The sequence below is a fragment of the Triturus cristatus genome, chromosome 5_1 (genome assembly GCF_964204655.1).
Source record: "Triturus cristatus chromosome 5_1, aTriCri1.1, whole genome shotgun sequence".
In the NCBI taxonomy this organism is placed as follows: Eukaryota; Metazoa; Chordata; class Amphibia; order Caudata; family Salamandridae; genus Triturus; species Triturus cristatus.
In genome coordinates this window covers 258,195,015-258,218,793 of record NC_140587.1, presented here as the reverse complement: position 1 = coordinate 258,218,793, position 23,779 = coordinate 258,195,015, and the positions used below count along the sequence as shown (strand labels likewise).

General features: G+C 49.2%; 1 protein-coding gene across 3 annotated transcripts in view; it reads left to right on the top strand.

The window, feature by feature from the left end:
• Positions 1 to 23,779, top strand: part of PHF20L1 (PHD finger protein 20 like 1) — an 802,667-nt gene that overhangs the window by 614,858 nt on the left and 164,030 nt on the right. The window lies entirely within an intron of this gene.

The window sequence follows — 23,779 nt, the reverse complement described above, 5'->3', positions numbered from 1 at the left end:
GCAAGGCTTCTAAAGATGTCGGAAGTACAAACTCCCTGCTGGTCATGGCATGCACTCTGTGTCTCAGTATTCTGTATGTATACTTCTCTTCAGAGTCAAATTAGTTGTCTGGCTTAGGATTTTTTTTTCTTAAACAGCCTGTTTAATTCAAGTTGTGTAAATGTTTTCGACAGAAAAAAAATCTCTATCAAAAATACCTATGTCAGAACCCCTTTCAGAGGACCTCTGGGTACGCAGGGGATACAGAGCCCAACTGTGGTGGTTGAGGTCCTGAGCAGCTGGGCCAAGCACCCTTCTGCACTTGACTCTGAGTGTTAGCTGTGTTCGGGCACTCAAGTCCCCCTCTGTGGTGATGTAGATAAGTCAGTGAACACAACTTATAAATCAAAGTGCAAACAGTATGAGCAATAAATCAATGTCTAGTCCAATACTCGCTTTATAGAAAAAGAAGTATTTTATTTCTAAGTCTTTACACGCAAAGGTATATGACATTCAGAAACAATAACACAATCCTCCTGAGGCTGGGGCTCTAGTGGTTGTCAGGCATATCCCTGTCCCACCCTCCTTCACGTAACATGTTTGGGGTTATTCCCCAGTCATTTGTGGCCACATATCGGGAATGCAGACTTTTCAGCCATTTTCAAGCGTTATGCCTTTGACTCTTTAGGAATCTGTCAAAAGTGTCTATGGTGCCGGAGCACCATTAGCAGCAAGTCCCCCGGGGCTCCAAAGGCCCAGTTCCTGTCTTATCTGCTCCGGCATGAAGACAGTGTTCAGCAGTGCAGCAAGTGCCTACTCATGAGTTTGGATCCTGTACGGCGAAGTGAGGCCACTTGTGGTGTGCGTGGCAGCACTAGCAAGTTCTGCTGGTTCATGCCAGTAATTGAAGCTGCTCCCACTCGCCAGACACAAAGGTAAGTTGCTCTTCCCCCTAGCAAAGGGAGCAGGTATGCTGGTGTGAACCTCCAGCTACAGACAAGAGCTCCAACAAGAGTACAATGTCCTCGGCGGCATCTTGGTGATCTTCGAGGAATCTGTCAGGTGCAGATCACAGCACAATATAGCTGCTTGGGAGATGACGAATGTTTGGGGACTCTACCTCCCTTTCTTATAGTCCTTTTCCAGACACTAAAAATTATTTAGGGTCTGAGTCTTTGACGTTTTATGTTGAGATTCTGCTTCTTTTGAAGTGTCATTGTCTCTTCTTTCCTTATAAAAGTTGTCTGTTACAGCAGGCAAGACTCCCAACCTGATTGTCCCACAAGACCACTCTTGGAAGTAACTAGAGTTCACACCTGGATGTAAGCCACAGTGATATGTGTATCAAAAGGTTTCCCAGACCCCATCCCTACTCTTTAGGACTCTCTTATCTTCATCTATCTTCCTGCGATGTGTCCAGACCCTTCCTTATTATCTATAGCTGAATCAAAGAGCAGTCTTTTGAAGTGTGTAAGGGAGTCTCTTCCTTTTCCCTCGAGTGTGTGTTCCATCCAGCACACAGGAATGCAGCAGTATTCAAATCTTTCTGGTTGAACTCCTAGCCTCTTCATGTCCACTTCATCAGACAGGCCTGGGCTTCCCAAAATGGAAACTTCAAGAAATGGCAGAATGTACACTGATTTTTCACCCAAAACTTCAATCACTATTTAAATGCTCAAAGGCAATGGTTTGTTGTGTGACACCGGTATCTCGCACCAGCAATGCACGAATAAATATGTGTGCAACATCACATATGATCTAGCAGAAGGATTTTGTTTATCTTTATTACACGGGGGATGAGTCACTTTTTTGTGTAGCCAATCCACACTATTTGAGTGCACACTGCGTTCATTTAGATTATTTGAATTTTCAGCAACAGACTGAGGAGTTTCGGTTTATCCGACTAGTGAAAGCTAAAGGAAGGGGATTTAGGCATGGCAATGGGCGATGTATAAGTGGGTTAAACCCTTGAAAAGCATTCTGGACGTGTATTGTTTTTGGAATTATATTCACTTATTTCAGCTTTTTAGTTAATTTGGTTTAGTATAAGTTGTGTTTTTTGTCACCATTCACACACATTTGTGAACCATTTCACATATATGTGTCTGGAACAAGGTTACTTTACATTTTTAAACAACCATTGGTCATTTTGCATTTAGTAATATAACAGAATTTGATTCTAGTGCTAGCGAAAGTCGCATTCTAACACAAATGTGTCTTTTATTACATATCCCCATTCCCCCCCCCCCCCCCGATGAGGGACAATGGCCCGCAATACAGTGGGTACAGACACTTTACATTGATTCACGGAGAATGATGAACCTGCCATATGCTGTTAGAAGAAATAATGAAATGAAATAATACCAGCATTTGTAAACCGCACCGCTACCTCCGGAGAGGTGTCTCAGCGCTGGGGGCCGTCTGGAAGATTAAGCAAGCTATTGCCCAGAGTCACATGGTGCTGGGCTAACATGCCTCCCGTGCCGGGGATCGAACCTTGAACCCCGTGGTACGGAGTCAGGCACCCTGGCAGCTTGGCCACACCTCTTCCACTAAGAAGAAGGCCTGAAGTGGCATCTTGTTCAATGTATTGCTTGAACTTGTTGCTTCGACTAAAACTATGGATAAAACTTATTAAAATTGAGTTAAGATTGCTTACATTTAAATTTGTTCTACGGTGTGGCATCCCGTGCCTGGGGTTCCTTACGGGGTTCCAGCTTCCTGCTTCCCAAAATGGAACCTAGGGTCCTCCATATAATGTACCATTGCAGACACACTTACTTAGTGTATGTTCTCAGCACACCTACTGTCCAGCACTAGTACCTTCATGCATTGTACTATTACATATACACATGCCGCGCACTCAGTCTGCGCGCATTGTTCAGCACTGAAGCTTGTATTGTACTTCTCACAAGCACACATACACCCGGCACATGCTTTTATTGTTAAAGCACTGCACAGCACTACATCTTTCATGTCATTGATTCCTCACCGCATACATACACTCAGCATGCACTAATCTCACATCTACTACACTGTGCTGCTCTATCCCTGTACTGTACCCCTCCCAGGCACACATGCAGCCCAATGCAGAGTCACTACTTGGGTCTGTCCTTGGATGTAATATCTCAGTCGCCGAATTTCACACTCTTGGGTGACCTCAATCTACACCTTGAAGACCTGTTGGATAGGGATGCAGTACATTGTATCGATTTCATGAATAGCCTAGGACTAACTCAGCAAGTAACCAGTAGCACCCACTCGGTAGGGCACCTGTTGGACGGCATTTTCTCCAATAATAGTGTTCTACAATGTCTCCCATCACTCCTGCTTATCTGGTCTGACCACAAAACCACCAAGTTCTCCCTTTCTCTTCATCATTTAGGATCTGAGAATTTAAGAAACCAACATCCTAGACTTTTTCGACCATGGAATAAAATTGCATCTGAAACCCTTGAAAGCTCCCTAGCCCAGAGTCCCCCTAAGATTAACAATGACACCGACATGGCAGCAGTTGCCTTTGAGCAGTGGATCCGCAGCTCAATTGACCATGTTTTCCCGAAAAAGTCCACCACTAATCAAAGAGCAAGACGCTCTGAACCCTAGTATACTGAAACGCTAAGACTTCAAACATAAAACTGTCGCCATCTTCAAAGGAAGTGGAGATCCTGTTATGATTTTAGTAACAGAACAGCCTATAAACAATCATTGCTAGACTATAAAAAAAACAAATGCATATTGAGAAGACCCGCTATTTCACCACAGCCATAACAGCAGCAAAAAACCCATCCAAAGAACTATTTGCTACAGTAAAAAAGCTTGCCATATCCCCTGAAATAGCCAACACACCAGTAAGCCAAACGTTTTGCAAATCCTTGGCCACCTTCTTTCAGGATAAAGTTAAATCAGTCTACAGTGGTTTCTCCACATCCCAGTCTCAATATGCGACCCCCCCAATGTACACTAGTCTTTCCTAACATTAAAGAGGAGGTATTTTTAGTCACTTCAAAAGCTATCGATCTTCCAGAACTACTTCATTTTCCATACTTCTCCTCTGATCAGTTAACCAAACTGCTTCTGTCTACTAAATCTCCATTAGACCCACGCCCCAAGATTTTTAATCTTCTACCTGAAATAATTGCTTCTCACCTCTCTCCCATTTTCAACCAAAAGTTTTCCTAAGGCATATTTCCCACCAATTGAAAATTAGCATCAGTCCTTCCTCTTCTAAAGAAAGCAAACTTAGATGGGGCAGATCCTAATAATTACCGTCCAATCTCAAGACTCCCCCGGCCCGCCAAAATGGTCGCGAGGGCCATGAATGTGGTATGATCTGAATACATCGAGGAAAATGCTTTCCTGGATGTCACCCAGTTCAGCTTCAGAAAACACCATTGCACGAAACTAGCATTGATCTCTGCAGATTAGGCAGACGGACGATGCAGGGGGCAATGCAGCACTTGTGCTGCTTGACCTCTCTGCCGCAATCGACACTGTGAGTCATACAAAACTACTGGAATGCCTTGAAAGGATAGGCATAAAAGGAAAAGCTCTCACCCTACTTAGATCTTTTCTGTCTGACTGAGAACAATTTGTAGTGCTTTCTGAATTCAAATCACATAATTTCACACTAACTTCTGGGGTTACCCCAGGGCTCTTCACTGAGCCCCACCTTTTTAACATCTACTTTGCCCCCCTTGCTCAGCTGATCAGATCTCTGGGCTTTTAGCAATTTCCTATGCTTATGATGCCCACATTGGGACATCGGTGACAGGCACGCCTTCGGACATAGCATCACAGTTCTATACCTGCCTCTGTCAAGTTGGTGATTGGATGGCCACCAACTGTCTGAAGGTAAATTCCAACAAAACCTGAAGTTCTGCTCTTTGGCAGCAACACCACTTTTTGGTCCCCAGCTCTTTGCCCATCGGACCTGAGCCCTTTGCCCACCCCTACAAATAAAGTAAAAAACCTAGGAGTCACCTGTGATTCCAAGCTCACATTCGAAGGTCATGTGAACCAGGTTACCTCTGCCTCCTTTTATACATTAAAAAATCCTTCCTTTCATCTCTGTCAATCTTCGCAAGCTGGTGATCTCTGCTCTGGTCTTGTCCAGAGCCGATTACTGCAACGGTCTTTTTTATCAACCTCAAGTCTAAATGCTTGACTAAACTACAGATTGTGCAAAATGCCGCTGTGCGCATCTTGATGAAAATCTCTGTAATAAACATGGTGAAAGGTAGAGTAGATGGGATCAGAAAGAAAGAATGGTGCTGCTGTTACATTCTGCATTTTTTTTTTTTAGAGATAAAAATAAATAAAAAAAGAATGTATAATCAATTGCACAGTAAAGCAGACATAAAACAAGTCCACCATTCACATGTAAATTAATTGCAACAATAAAGACTGACAAAGTTTTCCCTTTAGCAGTGTTTGTCAGCGAAATATGACAAACGAAAGGCTGTGTTTGTCAGCGCAAGATACACAAGGAGCTGTGCTTGTCAGCGAAACGTAGGAACAAGCAGCGAAATAGCTGTAAGCATTCATAAAATGAGATCATTCGAGAGTTGCTAGGAAACATGAAACACAACAGAGTAGAAACGTCACCCTTGAACCAGAAAGTGTGCCATTTCCTAAGTCAGCAAGTTTCTTAAAGGTGACGGCACTCTAGAGGGCGCAGTCCGGCGCCTTTAGGTAGTCTCTTAAAGGTAATGGCGCTCCAGACGTTGCAGTCGGCGCCTTTCAAGCAGCGTCGTACGAGGAAGCCCCAACAAGACGCGCTCGATACAGCGTGCGACACCCTGTGAAATTAGTATTGTGTTTATGGGTTCACAGCAACAGTGTGATGAATGAAACGCAACTGGGCACGGAGGGGTTCCGAGCGTGCAGAAGCCTCCAATAAGTGAGTACGCTACAAAATTAGATTAAAAGATCGAGATGACAGGCATTTACGTGAGCGTAGAGTCAAATCTCAAATAGTACAGTGTGGGGCAGCGATCACAAAAGAAAATTTGTGAGAAGAGAAGTGGTAGTCTTTAAGCAGGGCGAGCGTCGAGCTCAGTAAGGACACGCGTTTCAAACAGGAACAACGCGCGATGTGTTAGGACGCTTACAGGTCAGATCTCACCTCACAGCAAAGTAACGTCGCGAAATTCAACTGAGTGAAGTATGAGAGTTCACCACGGGTTACTGTCTCTTTGATCCCGGTCGTCGCCAGTGTAATAAACACGGTGAAAGGTAGAGTAGATGAAGTCTTCTTTATTTCAAGAACATCCATCAAAGCGTTCCAGCCACAGCAGGTTCATCTCAACTGTCGCTTACAGAACACTCTAACTCTACACCGTTCTACATTCTAGTTCCCACACCAATGAAAGGAACAAATATATAAATTAAGAACAACATCAAGAACATTGAATACCGGATTACCACAATCTCCAAGCGTAAATCTGCCACTGCTGCGTTAAAAGAATTGCACTGGTTACCAGTGAAGAGTCGCATTGAGTTTAAAGCCCTTTATATAGCATTTAAAGCAACCCATGATATAGAACCAGCCTTTTTCAAGCAGAACCTTCATCGGTACTCTCCCACACGCCACCTACGCTCAGCTCAGTCCCACAATTTGGTGATTCCTAGGTTCAAGAAAAGCTCCTGAGGCGGCAGAAGCTTTCTGGTCGGTACTACCCTACTCTAGAACTCTCTTCCCCAGAGGTTAAAAGACGAAACTCGCCTGTTGAGTTTCAGGAAAGCACTAAAAGACATGGCTGTTTAATCTATGACTCTGAATTAAGACCTTACAGCATATTTGATCAGATGAGACACCTTCGGGTAATTGTATTGCGCTCTTTCATTTCATTCACTACTCCTGTGCTACGCAGTGTAGGAAAGTGCCCCTTTTGGGCATGGTCACCCTCACTTTTTGCCTGGTATTTTATGCAATTTTACAGAAGTGCACTGGGTTCCTGCTAACCAGGCCCCCATTGCCAGTGCTCTTTCCCTAAAACAAGGTCATTGTTCAGTTATACCCAAATTGGCAAGGCTATTAGCACCTCTGTAAGTTTCTAGTAAATGGTACCCCTGGTACCTAGGGTATGGGTACTGAAGAGGGCCCATAAGGGCTGCAGCATGTATTGTGCCACGCTAAGGCACCCACCACCAAACTCATTGCCATTACAGGCTGCGTGAAATGGTGCAAACAAGTGTGAAAACACAAAGTGGCACACGCCCTGTGTGCTATGACCAGAGACACTGTGTGCTATATATGTAAGTCACGCTTACAGCAGGCCTTCTAACCCTAAGGCAGGGTACATTATATATCTGAAAGAAACAGTTAGTTATAGATTCCTTACCTTAGAATTACCCCCAGGCGTCAGACTGGATCCGGAAAGGTTTTCGTCAGCAGTACCCTTGCGCGTCAGAAAGACACCGCCCTCGCTCCCTGACGTCGGTTCTTTCTTTTTCCGCGCCAGCAAGAGCAGATCCCGAGAGAGCAGTACCCCCAGTCACTTTTTGACTGACTTTTTCTCGACTTTTGTTGACATCGTTTTTTTTAATCCATCGATTCCTGGTGCACGAGGGATGCCAGGCTTCAAGGCTTGCGGTTCCTGTAGCCGACTGATGTCGATGACGGATCCTCACCGCATGTGCCTCTTCTGCCTGGAGCACGACCACGACCCCATGTCGTGCTCCGACTACCGAACCATGAACCTGAAGACTTTGTGGGAGCGTCCAGAAAGCTGCTCGAGGCCCGGCAGTCGGTTCCGTGCTGCTCGTGGTCCCGGTCGCATAGGAGGTTGAGGAACCGGTCGCGGAGCCACCATCATTCTTCGTCCAAGTCTTCGCACTCGAGGTCAGGTAAGTCAAAGCACAAGAAGAAGTCGAAGAAGCATAGTCGCTCTTAGACTTCTCCCTGTCCGTCGGCCAACGCGACGAGGGTGCTCCCCCCGCGGCTTTGCGTGCGGACCCCGAAGGGTCGACTTTGGGTTCCCCCCCCTATCCGGGACCTGGTGCGACCCCTGCCCAGCTTCATCAGTTTTATGAAGGGGTGCACGCCATCTTTGGGCAGCCCAACACCTTCGGGCCCCACGGATTAGGCTGGGAGCCCTGGGCCTTCGACACCGGCGGCTCTGGCCTCAGCACCGCAGGGTCCGCTTGGATCCAGGCCTGGATCAGGATTCGTGCCATTCGACCTTGTTACACCTCCCACAGCACCGATTCCACCCGCACCACATCCGCAGCCGGCGTCGGCTGTGTCCCCAGCCGATGTCGACCTCGGCCTCCATCTTGAGGTAGACATGGAGCCGGACAGGCATCGACAGACGCCGAATCCGGCGCCGACGGGTACTTTTGTGCCCCTGTTCTACCCTGGCTCTTTGAGACCAGATTGGCAGCCAGAGGACGGTGAGAAGGACTGAGAGAGGCCCGGAGACCCTTTAACAGGCCAGTTAGGTTATGAACCGGACTGGAGAGAGGAACTGGGGGAAGCCAGTGGTCTGGATACCTCACCAGACCTTGGCAGGTTGTCTTCTCCTACCGTGGCTACAGAGGAGAGCGTCGCATGCAGTGGTGTTGCCTAGGGCCGCCGAGTAAGTAAGTTGGCAGTCAGGACTAACCTCCTGACAGAGGTGCTTCAACCGGCAACAAGCTATTCAGAGCCCCTGCTGCCGTTTAATGAAGCCCTAACTGACATCCTTTTGGGCACCTGGTCCAAGCCCAAAACAGGGGCCCCTGTGGACAGGATGATTGTCAGACGCCACCTCCTGGCCCCGGGTGACCCCACTTTGCTCTCCCAACACCCCACCCCTGAGAGATTGGTGGTCCAAGTCTCCACCTCCAAGGGCGCATTGCCTAAGGCGCCACCTGATAGGGAATCCAAAAAGCTGGACCATCTTGGGGAGAAGATGTTTTCTTCCTCCAGCTTGGGACTGCGGTCAGTAAACACCACGTCTGTTGGGCCGTTACACCCACTCCGTGTGGGACACGTTTGCGCAAGTGCTGCCTCAGTGCCCGGAGGAGGCCCGGGCCATTCTCTCTTGGACAGTTGGCGAAGGGAGAGACGCAGCAAAGTTTACTATCCACTGTGAGCTGGATACCACCAACTCACTAGGCTGGACGATTTCCACGTCGGTAGCCCTTCGACGCTACGCCTGGCTGAGGTCGACTGGTTTTTCAGGGGATGTCCAATCCACCCTTATGGAAATGCCCTTTGTTGGCCGTCACCTATTTGGTAACAAAGCAGACAACGCGCTAGAGCACTTTAAGGACTCTCGGGCTACGGCCAGGTCCTTGGGCCTCTCCACCACCCTCCCTGCGCAGTCTGCTTTTCGCCCCTTTTGTGGCTACGGAAGGGGTGCCCCGCCATATCCCGCCCAGAGCCGCAGGCCAGCGCAAGCTGTTCAGCTACTGCGCTACCGGAGACGTGGGAACCACCACCGTGGTTCTGAAGGCCAGCGGGCGGGCCAGTCCACCACTCCCCCCCCCCCCCCCCCCCCCGCCCCCTCCCCCCTCTGCAGCAGCCTCCAAACACTTCTAGTCCGACCTTCCAGGATCACCAATCGCCAGTGGGAGGCAGGATTCACTATCACCTCCCCCACTGGGACAGGTGGGTTTTGCAGATAGTCCGAAGGGTCTACTCCCTCCCCTTCGAGACTACCCCTCCAGCCATGCCACCTCAGTACCATCGCATGTCGGAGGATCATCTGTCCCTTCTCCAACAGGAAGTTTTAGCACTCTTGGCCAAGGGAGCCATCGAGCGCGTTCCTGTCCCAGAAGTAGGTCGTGGTTGCTATACTCACTACTTTCTGGTGCCCAAGGAGGACAAAGGCCTGCGTCCTATCTTGGCTCTCCGGAATTTCAAGCTTATTTTCACATCCCCTTCCTGCAGGCCCACCGACGTTGCCTACGGTTTCCTGTAACCCACAAGCACTTTCAGTTTACTGTGCTCCCGTTTTACCTTACCTCGGGTGTTCACGAAAGTGATGGCGGTGGTCGCAGCTCATCTGCGCAGATCAGGGGTTTCAGTCTTCCCCCTATCTCGACGACTGGATGTTGAAAGCGAATTCGCCCCAGGCAGTCGTCTCCCACCTCCAGACTACGGCCGACCTCCTGCACTTGCTGGGGTTTTTCATCAACGTGCCGAAGTCGCACCTGATTCCATCTCAGAAGCTCCTCTTCATCGGAGCGGTTCTGGATACGGCCCAGTTTCGGGTTTCTCCTCCCGAACAGTGAGTCCGGGACATACGGGCTATGATTCCGACCTTTCAGCCCCGGTCCTGGGTTTCGGTCCGGAAGACCCTGAGCCTGCTGGGCCTCATGGCCTCCTGCATCCTGCTGATCTATCATGCCAGATGGCATATGCGGGCTCTGCAGTGGGACCTGAAGTTCCAGTAGACGCAGCATCGAGGAAACCTGTCCGACTACGTCCAGATCTCAGAGGGCACTGTACAGGACTTGCAGTGGTGGCTCACGAACCAGCATTGTGGGTCAGCAGCAGATCTTTCTCCCTTCCCCAACCGGAGTACACAGTAGTGACGGACGCGTCCCTCCTGGGATGGGGCGGCCACATGAGAGAGGCGGAGATCAGAGGCCTCTGGTCTCCGGCAGAGTCCAAGCTCCATATCAACCTTTTGGAGCTCAGGGCGATCCTACTTGCACTGAAAGCATTCCTTCCCTCTGTCAAGGGGAGAGTAGTGCAGGTGTTCACAGACAACACCACCGCCATGTGGTACTGCAACAAGCAGGGCGGGGTGGGGTCGTGGACCCTATGTCAGGAGGCTCTACGTCTCTGGACGTGGCTGGAACGTCAGGGCATTTCCGTGGTGGTTCAACACCTGGCAGGTACCCTGAACGCCGGTGCGGACAAACTCAGCCACAGGTGCATGTTGGATCAGTAATGGCGTCTTCACTGAGAGGTGGCACATGGTTTCTTTCAACAGTGGGGAGAACCTTGGTTAGAGCTATTCGCCACCGAAGAGAACGTGCAATGTCAGCAGTTCTGCGCGTTGGAGTTTCCAAGGCGGCACTCGCTCGGAGACGCTTTTCGTCGCGAGTGGAGTTGCGGTCTATTCGCCTATACCACTTCTGCCCAGAGTGCGAAAGATGATCAGACATGACCGGGCCCAAGTAATTCTTGTGGCACCGGACTGGGCTCGGATAGTTGGGTATCCCGAGCTACTCAGTATGAGCGTGGATCCCCCGATCCGATTGTCTCTTCGTGAGGATCTCCTGTCGCAGCAACAGGGGACGGTCCTCCACCCGAACCTGTCCAGCCTCCACCTCCTTGTGTGGAGATTGAGCGGCGACAGCTGATTCCATTTGACTTGCCTCCTGAAGTCTGTAATGTGATTCTGGCAGCCAGGCGTCCCGCCACTAAAACGGTATATGCCTGTAGGTGGAAATATTTTGTGGCATGGTGCACAGCAAAAGCTGAAGATCCTCTTTCTGCCCCTCTTTCGGAGGTCATATTGTTCCTTCTCTCTGCTCTGGGCACTATCCAGGGCAACCTTTCTGCTCTTTCAGCCTTTCTTAGGCTGCCTGATTTCGTCCTTTTCCCTCCTATTCCTTTTATGATGCCTCAATGGGACTTGAACCTGGTTCTCACATACTTGATGTGTGCTCCCTTTGAACCTCTTTATAACTGTCCTTTGCGGTTATTTACTGTGAAAACTGTCTACCTGGTGGCCATCACCTCCGCTCGGCGGGTGAGTGTGCTCCAGGCTCTTTACTGTAAACCTCCTTTCCTGGCGATTCAGCCGTACAAGGTTGTGCTTTGACTAAGTCCCTCCTTTCTACCAAAAGTAGTCTCTGCCTTTCATCTCTTTCTTTCCGCCTCCGCACCCTTCAAGGGAAGAGGAGTGGCTCCACTGTCTGGACCCAAAACGTGCGCTTTCGTTCTATCTCAACCACACACAACAGTTTCGGGTGGATGACCAGCTCTTTGTTGGCTACGTGGGTGCCAAGAAAGGTCGGGCTGTGCACAAGCAGACTATCTCCCGATGAGTTGTCTTGTGCATTAAAACCTGTTACTCTCTGGCTAAAAAGGAGCCTCCGGTTGGGCTGCACGCCCATTCTATCAGGGCGACAGCAGCTATTACAGCATTGGGACGCGGTGTCCCACTTCAAGACATCTGTCAGGCGGCCACTTGGGCCTCGTTGCATACTTTCACAAAGCACTATTGCCTTGACAGTAGGGTCCAGACAGAGGGCTTCTTTGGCAGTTCGGTTCGCCGTGACTTTCTCTTTCAGATGCACAAGTCAATTACTTGTGTAACGATATATCTGTAAGAGACATTAGTTTGTGATAGATTCCTTACCACCCGCCCATCCTCCCCATTCTGGGAACTGTTCTCTAGGGTTCAGGTCATCCCTTTTAGGGCCCTAGTTCTATTGCACCAGTAGTCGGTCGCTGGCATGGCTCTGCGCTCCTGGCGTGGAAAAGTTATTGCACCAGTAGTCGGTTTCTGGCATGGCTCTGCGCTCCTGGCGAGGAAAAGTTATGTACAGAACTGACGTCGGAGCGCGTGGGCGCGTCTAAGTAGCTCCGACAACGTCATCTCGGTGGCTATGACGCCACCAACGTATGCAGAGCCACACAACGCCACGTACCGATCGCAGGGGTACTGCTGACGAAAACTTTCAGTATCCAGTCTGATGCCTGGGGATATTCTAAGGTAAGGAATCTATCACTAACTAATGTCTCTTACAGATATATCGTTACACAAGTAAGTAACTTGTGCATTAAGGACTTCCTTTCAGGGCCCTAGTTATGTGCACCAGTGGTCAGTGTCTTGCATGGCTCTCCGCTTCTGGCATGGAAAGTCGTGTACAGAACTGACGTCAGCGCCTGAGGGCGGCATCTAAGTAGCTACCGTGACGTCATCCCGGCGACCACGACGCCAATGACAAACGCGGAGTCGACCAAGGCTCAAGGGTACTGCTAACGGAAAACTTTCCGGATCCAGTCTGACGCCTGGGGGTAATTCTAAGGTAAGGAATCTATAACTAACCTATGTTTCTTACAGATATATTGTTAACCAAGGTAAGTAACTTGTTCTACATATGAGAACATATCTGAATGAGCAGATATGCCCTTGTGCTGTCTAGTTAAATAACCACATAGTACAAGGGAACAGGGAAGTTATCTTAAGTATATGTACTGGGCCCTGGTCATTTTGAGTTCCCCAGCTAGTTGTATGATAGAAGCACGCATGGCTAAACCATGCATGCCTCTACCACGTATCCCGAACTACAAATGCGGCTTAACCACGCATTCCTTTACCACGCATACCATGCCACGCAGTTGACCACGTGGTAAAGGCATGAATGGTAACTGGGTATACGTAGCTAAGTTCACCACTACTCTGACATCCGTCTCTACAAGCTACATACCCCCTGCCTGCACCCTGTCCTGATGGCCAAAACCCTCCCCCAACCCCCTCCCATCCCCCACACTCTCCCTAAATCTAACCCTTCCTCTGCCCTTAGGCCTAAAACCCTAACCCCTAATTAAAAAACTACCCCTCCTCCCCCCTTCCCCCCCCCATCCATAAGCTCTAAAAATTACCCCGCCTGCCCCTAAGCCCTAAAAATTACCCCAACTACCAATTCCTCTCCCTCTGCCCTGAGGCCTAAAACCCTGCCCCTTTACATACACTACCCGACTCATCGAGAACCCCACACTGCTCCAAAAACTACCCCGCCCTTCCCACTGCTCTTAAACCTAACCCCCAATTAAACAAGCATTGGCATAGCCAATAGGTCTCGCCTTTGGGACCTTCTAAGTGTTTAGCCGTGCAACAGTTGATGTTGTTGCACCAAGGATATTGTGCTGCATAACTAAATACTTATAAGGTCCCAAAAGCGAGACCTATTGGCTATGCCAATGCTTGTTTACAAGTTCTCTGCGCATATTAGTACAGAGCTACCACAGCCTGTGGATCTAGTGTGAGACCGAATGCAGTCCCTGTCAGTTGTCCTGGATCCAGTGTGTGAGTGAACGTAGTTTCGTGTCAGCAAGAGGTACCGTGGACCTAATGTTACGATCCGGGTTTAACCCCACACCAACAATAAAAAATATGGTAGGACAAGAGAATCCGGATTAAAAAAAACATGAGATTCCTGAACTTTGGCCAATCAAGTCTCCTGACGTTGTTGTGGATAGAATACGCGAATTTGCATCCTACATGTTCAGCGGATGAGACCACTTTCATAGTGGCTGCACCCCTTTCTTTAAACACTGCTGCCATATCAAGGTTACAGCGAGCCGCTTCTAAAGAAAGGGGCGTGCACCCCATTGAAGTGAAAGTTCGACATGGGGCGCTTTCCCGACCTCCTCCCTGCCCTGAAAAGAACCCTGACCCCTCAGCCCTGAAAACTACCCCCAACCCATTCAAACAACTCCCCACCCCCTCAAAACCCTGCGCCAGTCACCTCACCGCTTCCTATGCTTCCTTCTCTGAGGTCCTCCTGCTTCCGAGTTCCACCAAGCTGCAGCCAGCAGCTAGACCCCTTAGTGCCTTAACAACGCATATGCGTGGTTAAGGCAAGCGTGGTAACGCTTGCGTAGTTGGAACACGCATGTCTGAGGCCGCGGTGTTCTGACTGTTTCCCTCCCCAGCTACATGATGGCTTTACTGAAACCCATGTTTGGTATGAAACACCTTGTCTAAATGAATCCATATTGATACCAATAGTGTATCGATTAAGGCATGCACCCAGAGGTCACCTTAGAGGTGACCCCCTGATAATCCTACCACTAGCTAGTGTGCTTTCTGACTGGTTTCATCCAGCCTGCCACCACAAACATGTTTCTGTCTCCGTGCAGGTGAGAGCTCACCCACTGAGGCCAGGAATAATGCCTGCTCTGGAGAAAGATGTTCACACCTGGAAAATGCCACCCCCTGCCCTGAGTCCCATTTGGCACCAGGACAGGTGGGAAACTAGCTATGCAAGTAGGCATGTTGCACCACCAGGCTAGTCACACCCCTACAGTGGGCTGCCTGATGTGCTCCACCAAAGAAGGGTTCCACCTTCTTGATTTTGTTGGAATTAGGAACTCTGGGACATGGTTATGCCCACTCCGCACAGGAGGTGGTCATAAAGGGGGTGTAGTTGCCCCAAGGATAAGTTAACCATTGCATACTACTACCCTTCACTCCCTTAAACTCTCCTGAATTAAGTATTTAGATAGCCCCCTGACACCAGGAACTCATATTTGACTGACTCCAAAAGAAGGACCAAGAAGAGCCGAAGAACTCGACAATAGAGGACTAGCTGTGGACTTTGGCACCAAGCCCGCAACATCGGGTACACTCATCTGGTGACCACCAGGTCCACCGACGCAGCAGCCTCCCAGAAAGTGGTCACCGTGCCCCAGTAGGTCAGACCTGTCTCCCCACCAAGTTTGGAGACGCCAGGAGCCGCCCTACACCAATATCCGAGGTACTGGAGCCTGAAGCAAGCACCAAGGCTTGTTTGTGTTCAGTCTGAAAACCGACCTGCATGTCGAAGGACTTCACCAGCGGCCAGCTCCACGCCAGAAGTCCTCTTGCTGTGTTTCTTCCCCTCTTTTGCATGTGCACTGAGAACCGGAGACTCAAACTCGACAACCCGCCGGACAAAACACCAATGCACCTGAGCCCCCCCAGCCCGAGTCCATTGAAACAGATGGACTCTCTATGGCCCTGGGCCCCGCAAGAGTGGAGCCCCCTTTGGGTTCTGCCGGACTGGTCCCCCAGTCCTTCCTTGCAGCCTCTTTTTCTTATAAATACTTTTCCCATTGACTTTAGCGTGTAGCGTCCAAGGCTACCACTGCTAAACTCTTGGTGCTTTCTTGGACCTTGGCCCTACTCACTTTAAGTGAAGAAGAACAGTCCTGTAAATTGTTTGCAAGTAACACAATGCAATAAATGTTGCTCCCATAGGATAACATGACCGCATTCAATGCTCGTGCCTCAAATTGGACTGCTGCCATTGTCTATGGTTTCTGCTGTAAAAATTGCTAACGTCTAAAGTACTTTCCCCGATTATAAGTTTCTTGTGTCTGAAATTCTATAAAAAAAAAAAAACGAAATTGGTCTAGAGTTTCTCCTTGAGTGTGCGTTTCCTTTATTGACTCTGAGTGTACAGCAAATGCTTAACACAGCCCTCTGATAAGCCTAAAATGCTCACCCACACTACCACAAAAGAGAGCATTTGGGAATATTAATTTAAGCCCTATAAGCCAATGTGGGTTGTCTAGACTTTCTACACAGTGTACCTCATTTTGGTACACTACATAAAAAAACAGCTTCCTACACGCGGCATCTGTTAGTTAAGCAGCTGAACTTTTAAAAATGTGAGTGACCGAGTAAAAAGGTCCTGTTCACGAAACTCCTACACCTGAAAAGGATAGGATTTCTTGTGGTGTAGATGAATGGTGTCTACACTGGCACTTTCTCCTGAGAAAAAAACCCATCTAGCTCTACTCTGGATTTTAAAGCTGTGAAAATTTCAGCACCATAGCCTCTGCTTTGGGCACTCCTTCTCTGTTAACGTCTTGCGCTTATCCAACTTACTCTCCTCTTTTTTGAACTACCTTGTAAAAGCATTACCACCAGGAAGCAGCCGAATAGGAGAGCAAAAGATGTAGTATGATGGAAAGCTATCAGAGGAAAGGGCATGACTCTCTTAGGAAAAAGGATTTTCTTTCTCTTCATCATTATTCATAAGCAATGAATGGTACTGCCCGTAAGTGTAATTCCAGAGTACTCTAACAGCAAAGGAAAAAAAAAAAAACTCTCCAAGAAATCAAAAGAACCCAAGATAAATTTAAAATTGGGTTAGAAAAACATAGCTGCGATGTTACTCAGGAAAACTTCTTTCCCCTTTTTTAAACGTGAGGCAAGTGAAAAGAAATGGCTGTTGTAATAATACAACCTTGCATAGTGAGCAAACTCTGCTGTCATTTTAAGGGTGCTATTGACCCACTGCAGTCCCAACATGCAGCAGAATGGCAGTCCCCCAGAATACTGGGGTTTGCCCTTTTATCTCTGTTTATGATAAAAATGCTTGGGTGTGTCATATTTGATTCTGTACTCCACATCTTTCAGCAGTGTTTTGAAACTTGTTGTTCGAGGCATATGAGCTGCAGATTGTACACTTAGCATAGGTCGCCATCTGGTGTTGGGCCCGGATGTTTGCAGTTTGTTTTTCTTCTTGGACCGTGCTTGGAAGTCACGAGTTTGGTGACTCCTCCTTCGGTCCGTACTGCGCATGGGCTTCGGCTCCATCCTCAGATTGTTTTTTTCCGCCATCGGGCTCGGATGTGATACTTCGTGCTCCGGCTTCGAACTTCTACGGTTCCAGCCTCGACGGAAAATCCTCGATTCTTCGAGTTCCTTCATCATCTTCATCTCTCGAAGCGGCACTTTTTCCATCCCGTACATCGACACCGGCCTTCGGGCCCTCCGCGACTCCGGTCCCGGCCGATGGAAAGGACTCCGTTTAAAAAGTGCCCAGAATGTGGGTCTAAATTTCCCCACACCGACCTCCATCAGGTGTGTAACCTTTGCCTCTCTCCGGAACACGAGGCTCGAGACTGCCCCGCCTGCAAGTCTTTTCGATCGAAGAAAACGATCCGAGATCGAAGGGCTCGACGCACCATGGCGCACTCATCCTCGACAGTTCCACCGGACATCTTCGGAGACGACGCCGAAGCTTCGGGGCAGACACACACCGAACTGGGAGAAGACATCGTCAGCGCTTCCGAGGCCGACGACTCCGACCTGGAGGACGTAACACCAGGACAGCGGGCCGTGAGTACAATGCCCCCTCCCAGCCCCGCACCAAAAACCAAAGAGACTCCGGTTACTCCCTCGCCTGCCGGCCTGGGCAAAACCAAAACCAAAGCCTCGATCACCCCACCTTCGGGCCCGGTGTCGAAGCACTCAAAGTCTCACGGCAGCTCGGGATCGAGCCAGCCGACGCCCGGTGCCGATAAACACCACTCGGCACCGAAGCCTGCAAAATCCAGCTCGACTCCGAAACCACCGGTGCCGAAGCCTGGACACTCGGCGCCGACCAAACACAAACAGAAATCGGTCGGCACCGACGCTCCGGCGCCGAAACAGCATTCGACGCCGAAACACACGGAGACCTCCAAAAAGCAAGGCGTACACAGAACATCGAAACCTCCGGTTCCGAAATCGCCGGTGCCGACAGACGACTCGGCGCCATTGGCTCTGTTTACACCAGACCCTTTACAAAAGACTTTGTCCAGAGATCCAAAGACTGGCCTTTTGACTGTGATTACTAAGAAGCGTCGCCTTGAGGCTCCGGCTCCTCCTCCTCCACCCAAAAAGAGGGACTCAGCTACTTCTCCCCTTAGAGTACCCTCCCCACTGCCACCCCCCCTCCCACCACCACCCCCTCCACCTTTACCTCACTACGATCCGGCCCCATCCCCAGATCCGGATGACGGGGACCCGGACAATGACCCAGGGGACGCCCCAATGGATCCCACTCCACCAGGGACCCCAGATCCATGGGAGGATTATAATAACCCTGATGTACCCAATGTACCTCAAGACGACCTATACCCATCAAGGCCGTCTCCTCCAGAGGACTCTTTAGGGTTTCACCATTTAGTGCAGAGAGCAGCACACTACCATGGGGTGGACATGCACACGGAACCAGTGGAAGAAGACTTCCTACTGGATACATTTGATTTACAGGATCGTTCCACTGCTATTTTACCCATGCTTAAGGGTGTCACCAAGCACGCTACAGAGGTATTCAAAGACCCTGTCAGAGCCAGAGTACTAAACCCTAGAATAGAGAAGAAGTACAAGGCGGCACCCACAGACCCTGCATACATCAAGGGCCCTGCTCCTCTAGATTCCCTAGTTGTCTCCACAGCTAGAAAGCGGGCTAACTCCCAATCCTCAGGAGATGCCCCACCACCAGACAAGGAATCTAAACTTCTGGACGCGTCTGGTAAACGCACCGCCTACCAGGCTGCAAACATGTGGCGCATTGCAAATACACAAGCACTGCTTGCGCGATATGATAGAGCACACTATGATGAATTAGAGGCTCTTATGCAGCACCTTCCAGAGAAATACAAACGCCAAGCTCATGACCTGATACAGGAGGGCAAACTAATCACAAACACCTCCATTAAGTGTGCCCTCGATGCAGCAGACACTGCTTCTAGAGCCATAAACACCAGTGTCCTGCTTCGCCGCCATGCCTGGCTCAGGATATCAGGGTTCAAGCCTGAGGTCCAGACATCAATACTTAATCACACCTTTGACCAGCAAACACTCTTTGGCCCAAAGGTAGACGAAGCGCTCGAAAAAATGAAGAAAGATACAGACACAGCGAAGTCTATGGGAGCGCTCCAGACCCAAGCCTCTAAGCGTTCCTTTCGACGCTCGTCCTTTCGTGCCACAGGTAGAGGCTCCTCCACCGATAATGCCTCTACCTCCTACAAATCCCCTCCTCAAAATACCTTTTCAAAGGGCAACCAAAGAGGTGGCTACAGAGGCAACAACAATAAGGGCAGGGGCAAAACCAACAATACCCGTTCTGCCACCCCACCCGCACAATGACTCCCCTTCGCTCCCCCCAGACCATTCCACTCCGGTCGGGGGCAGACTACAAGATTTTATCCACGTATGGGAGTCCATAACATCGGACAAATGGGTGACCCAAATCATTCGGTCAGGGTACTGCCTCGAGCTAACATCTACCCCACCCAATATCCCACCAAGGCACCGTCCAATGTCCCAAGAGCATTCCACACTGCTCAAACAAGAGGTACTCTCGCTCCTCCAGAAACACGCCATAGAGCAGGTACCCGACAATCAACGAAATCTAGGGGTCTACTCCCTATATTTCTTAATCCCAAAGAAAGACGAGACCCTCAGACCCATTCTGGATCTCCGGCCTCTAAATGCCTACATACATTCAGACCACTTTCACATGGTCACCTTACAACAAGTCCTCCCACTCCTCTGCCAGGGAGACTTTCTCACAACACTGGATCTGAAAGACGCGTACTTTCACATTCCAATACACCCCTCTCACAGAAAATACCTCAGGTTCGTGGTGGACGGGCAACATTACCAATTCAAGGTTCTCCCCTTCGGGGTCACCACTGCACCACGGGTGTTTACCAAATGCCTAGCAGTAGTAGCAGCACACCTCAGACGTCAACATGTTCACGTCTTCCCTTACTTAGACGACTGGCTCATAAAAGCCGCGTCCTACCACCAATGCGTGCAACATACAAACAGCACCATCCAACTGCTTCATCAGCTAGGCTTCACGGTGAACTACCAAAAGTCCCACCTCATACCATCTCACACAAAGCAATATCTCGGGGCCACCATAGACACCTCAAAGGGTATTGCCTATCCAAACTCAGCCAGAATCACAAGCATTCTAGCCTTACGCAAAATATTCCTTCCTCAACACTCTCTACCAGCAAGAGTGTTTATGAAGCTCATAGGGATGATGGCGTCTTGCATCTTCATAGTGCCCCATGCAAGACTCCACATGCGTCCACTTCAGGAGTGCCTAGCACAACAGTGGAACCAGGCCCAGGGTCAGCTGACGGATCTGGTGTTGGTGGACGGCCGCACACATCACTCTCTGCAGTGGTGGAACACCACAAACCTTTCCAAGGGACGGCCGTTCCTGGACCCGGTTCCCCAAGTGACTCTAACAGCGGACGCATCGCTCTCCGGCTGGGGAGCGCACCTCTTACACCTCACAATGCAAGGTCTATGGACGCCACAGCAAAAAACGCTCCACATCAACCATCTGGAGCTTTTGGCGATCTTTCTAGCCCTAAAATCTTTCCAAAAGCAGATTTCAGGCAAAGCAGTCCTCATTCGCACAGACAACATGACTGCGATGTATTATATACAGAAACAGGGGGGGACACACTCTCCCCAGCTCTCCCGCTTAGCCCAGAGCATATGGAGATGGGCAATTCCCCAAAACATTTTTCTCCTGGCACAACATGTTCCAGGCGTACAAAACACCATAGCAGATCTGCTCAGCAGACAGACTCAACAACTACACGAATGGGAACTGCATCCACAAGTTCTTCACCCATTCTTCCAACAGTGGGGGCATCCTCAAATAGACCTCTTCGCCACCCACGAAAACAAAAAATGCCCAAGCTTCGCCGCCAGATACCCACACCCATTGTCCAAGGGCAATGCGATATGGATGAACTGGTCAGGCAGATTTGCATACGCCTTTCCACCTCTCCCACTAATTCCATTAGTGGTCAGGAAACTACAACAGCACTCCCTCACACTCATTCTGGTAGCTCCGACGTGGGCCAGACAGCCGTGGTACACCACGCTACTACAACTATCAGTGGTACCACATCAAAAACTGCACCTTTCCCCATGCCTCCTAACCCAGAACCATGGAGAAATCAGGCACCCGGACCCAGCTCAGCTCAACCTGGCGATCTGGCTCCTGAAATCTTAGAATTCGGGTACCTTAACCTTCCCCCTGATTGCATGAACATCATCATGGAAGCCAGACGTCCTACCACTAGAGCATGCTATGCCGCAAAGTGGAAAAGATTTGTAATGTACTGCCGTAACAATACAATCAACCCTCTAGATGCATCCATACAACACATCATATGCTATCTGCTCCATCTTCACAGGTGTAACCTGGCGTATTCATCCATACGCCTACACCTAGCAGCGATCGCTGCCTATCTACAAAACAGACAGCATTTGTCACTCTTCAGAGTGCCCGCTATTAAAGCCTTCATGGAAGGCCTTAAACGAGTAATTCCTCCCAGGGCACCACCCTCCCCTGTATGGAATCTAAATTTGGTCCTTACACGACTAATGGGTCCGCCCTTCGAACCAATGCACAAATGTGAGCTACAATTTCTCACCTGGAAAACAGCTTTCCTTGTAGCTATCACTTCCCTTAGAAGGGTTGGTGAAATACAAGCGTTCACCATACAGGAACCTTACATACAAATGCATCACAGCAAGGTCATACTTCGAACTAATCCGAAGTTCCTGCCCAAAGTCATTACCCCCTTCCACCTCAATCAATCAGTGGAATTACCTGTCTTCTTTTCGCAACCCCAATCTGTTGCGGAAAGGGCCTTACACACACTAGATGTGAAAAGAGCGTTGCTATATTACATACAAAGAACGCAACCCTTCAGGAAGACCAAACAGTTGTTCGTTTCCTTTTCTCCACCACATAAAGGCAACCCCATCTCAAAATCAGGGATAGCTAGGTGGATTGTAAAATGCATACAAATTTGCTATCAGAAGGCAAAGAGAACATTATCTGTTCCCCCTAAAGCCCACTCTACAAGAAAGTTAGGGGCTTCTATGGCTTTTCTAGGGAATATACCCTTAGATGACATATGCAAGGCAGCCACATGGTCTACACCGCACACATTCACAAAACACTACTGTGTAGATGTGCATTCCCAGCAGCAAGCTAGGGTGGGCCAGGCTGTACTAAAAACACTCTTTCAAACAGCTGCAACGGATACCGGTGGTCGCCGCTAAGGTTGGGTACTGCTAAATAATCTATGCTAAGTGTACAATCTGCAGCTCATATGCCTCGAACGGAATATGCTACTTACCAGTATGCATCTGTTCTTGGCATGTAGAGCTGCAGAGTTGTACACGCCCACCCGCCTCCCCGGCTACCTGTATCCGTTCCAGTCCATCTTATTTAGATACAACACACATGGGTTTCTCACTGTTATTACTACGCTCCATCATTTCCCTGTTGGCGAAAAACAATCTGAGGATGGAGCCGAAGCCCATGCGCAGTACGGACCGAAGGAGGAGTCACCAAACTCGTGACTTCCAAGCACGGTCCAAGAAGAAAAACAAACTGCAAACATCCGGGCCCAACACCAGATGGCGACCTATGCTAAGTGTACAACTCTGCAGCTCTACATGCCAAGAACAGATGCATACTGGTAAGTAGCATATTCCTTCTGTTGGATAACTCCAGTATTGAGCTCAGTTTTCTCTCTTTCTTGGTCAGTGAGTATAACCTTTTTCTGATAGGAATTATGGATAGTGGGAATAACGTTGAATATAAAATTTCCTTGCTATCGTAAAGGAAAGTTTCAATTCTATTAAGGATGCAAAGGCGAGGATTATGCTTTCTTTACTTTTAATAAACAGCAGCCATGTAAAACATCATAATCTGCAAGCCCCAAGAACATTAGGGATCAAGTTAATTGGAGTTCAGCAAGGATCAACCAATCGGGGCATTACTACGCCGTCATAGTCCCCCAAACAAGTCCTTTCTTCCTCTTTCTTCGCACGACGAGGAGTGAGAATCAACCTTTATTCCTGCTTGCCTGAATCATTTCCTGAAATAGAGACAAAAGGATTGAGCTCATGTCACAAAACCTCGGTTAACAGTTCTCAATGCGTTGACTAGTTGATCTGAAAAAAACACGTTAGTTAGATTCCTCACCTTAGAATATCCCCAGGCGTCAGACTGGATCCGGAAGATTTTTCGTCAGCAATACCCCTTGCGCGTCGCTAGGTGTCGTCTGCGGCTCCGCGTCCGTCGTCGGCGTCGTGCGCCGGAATGACGTCGTCGGAGTACTTAGACGCCGCCCTCGCGCGCTGACGTCAGTTCTTCTTTTTTCCGCGCCAGTAAGCGCAGATCCGGGAGAGCTACCCCTTTAGTCAATTTTTGACTAACTTTTTGATCCTTTTTGATCCTGTCTTGACTCCGGTGCCGGTAGGATGCCTGGTTTCAAAGCCTGTACGGACTGTAACCGCTTGATGTC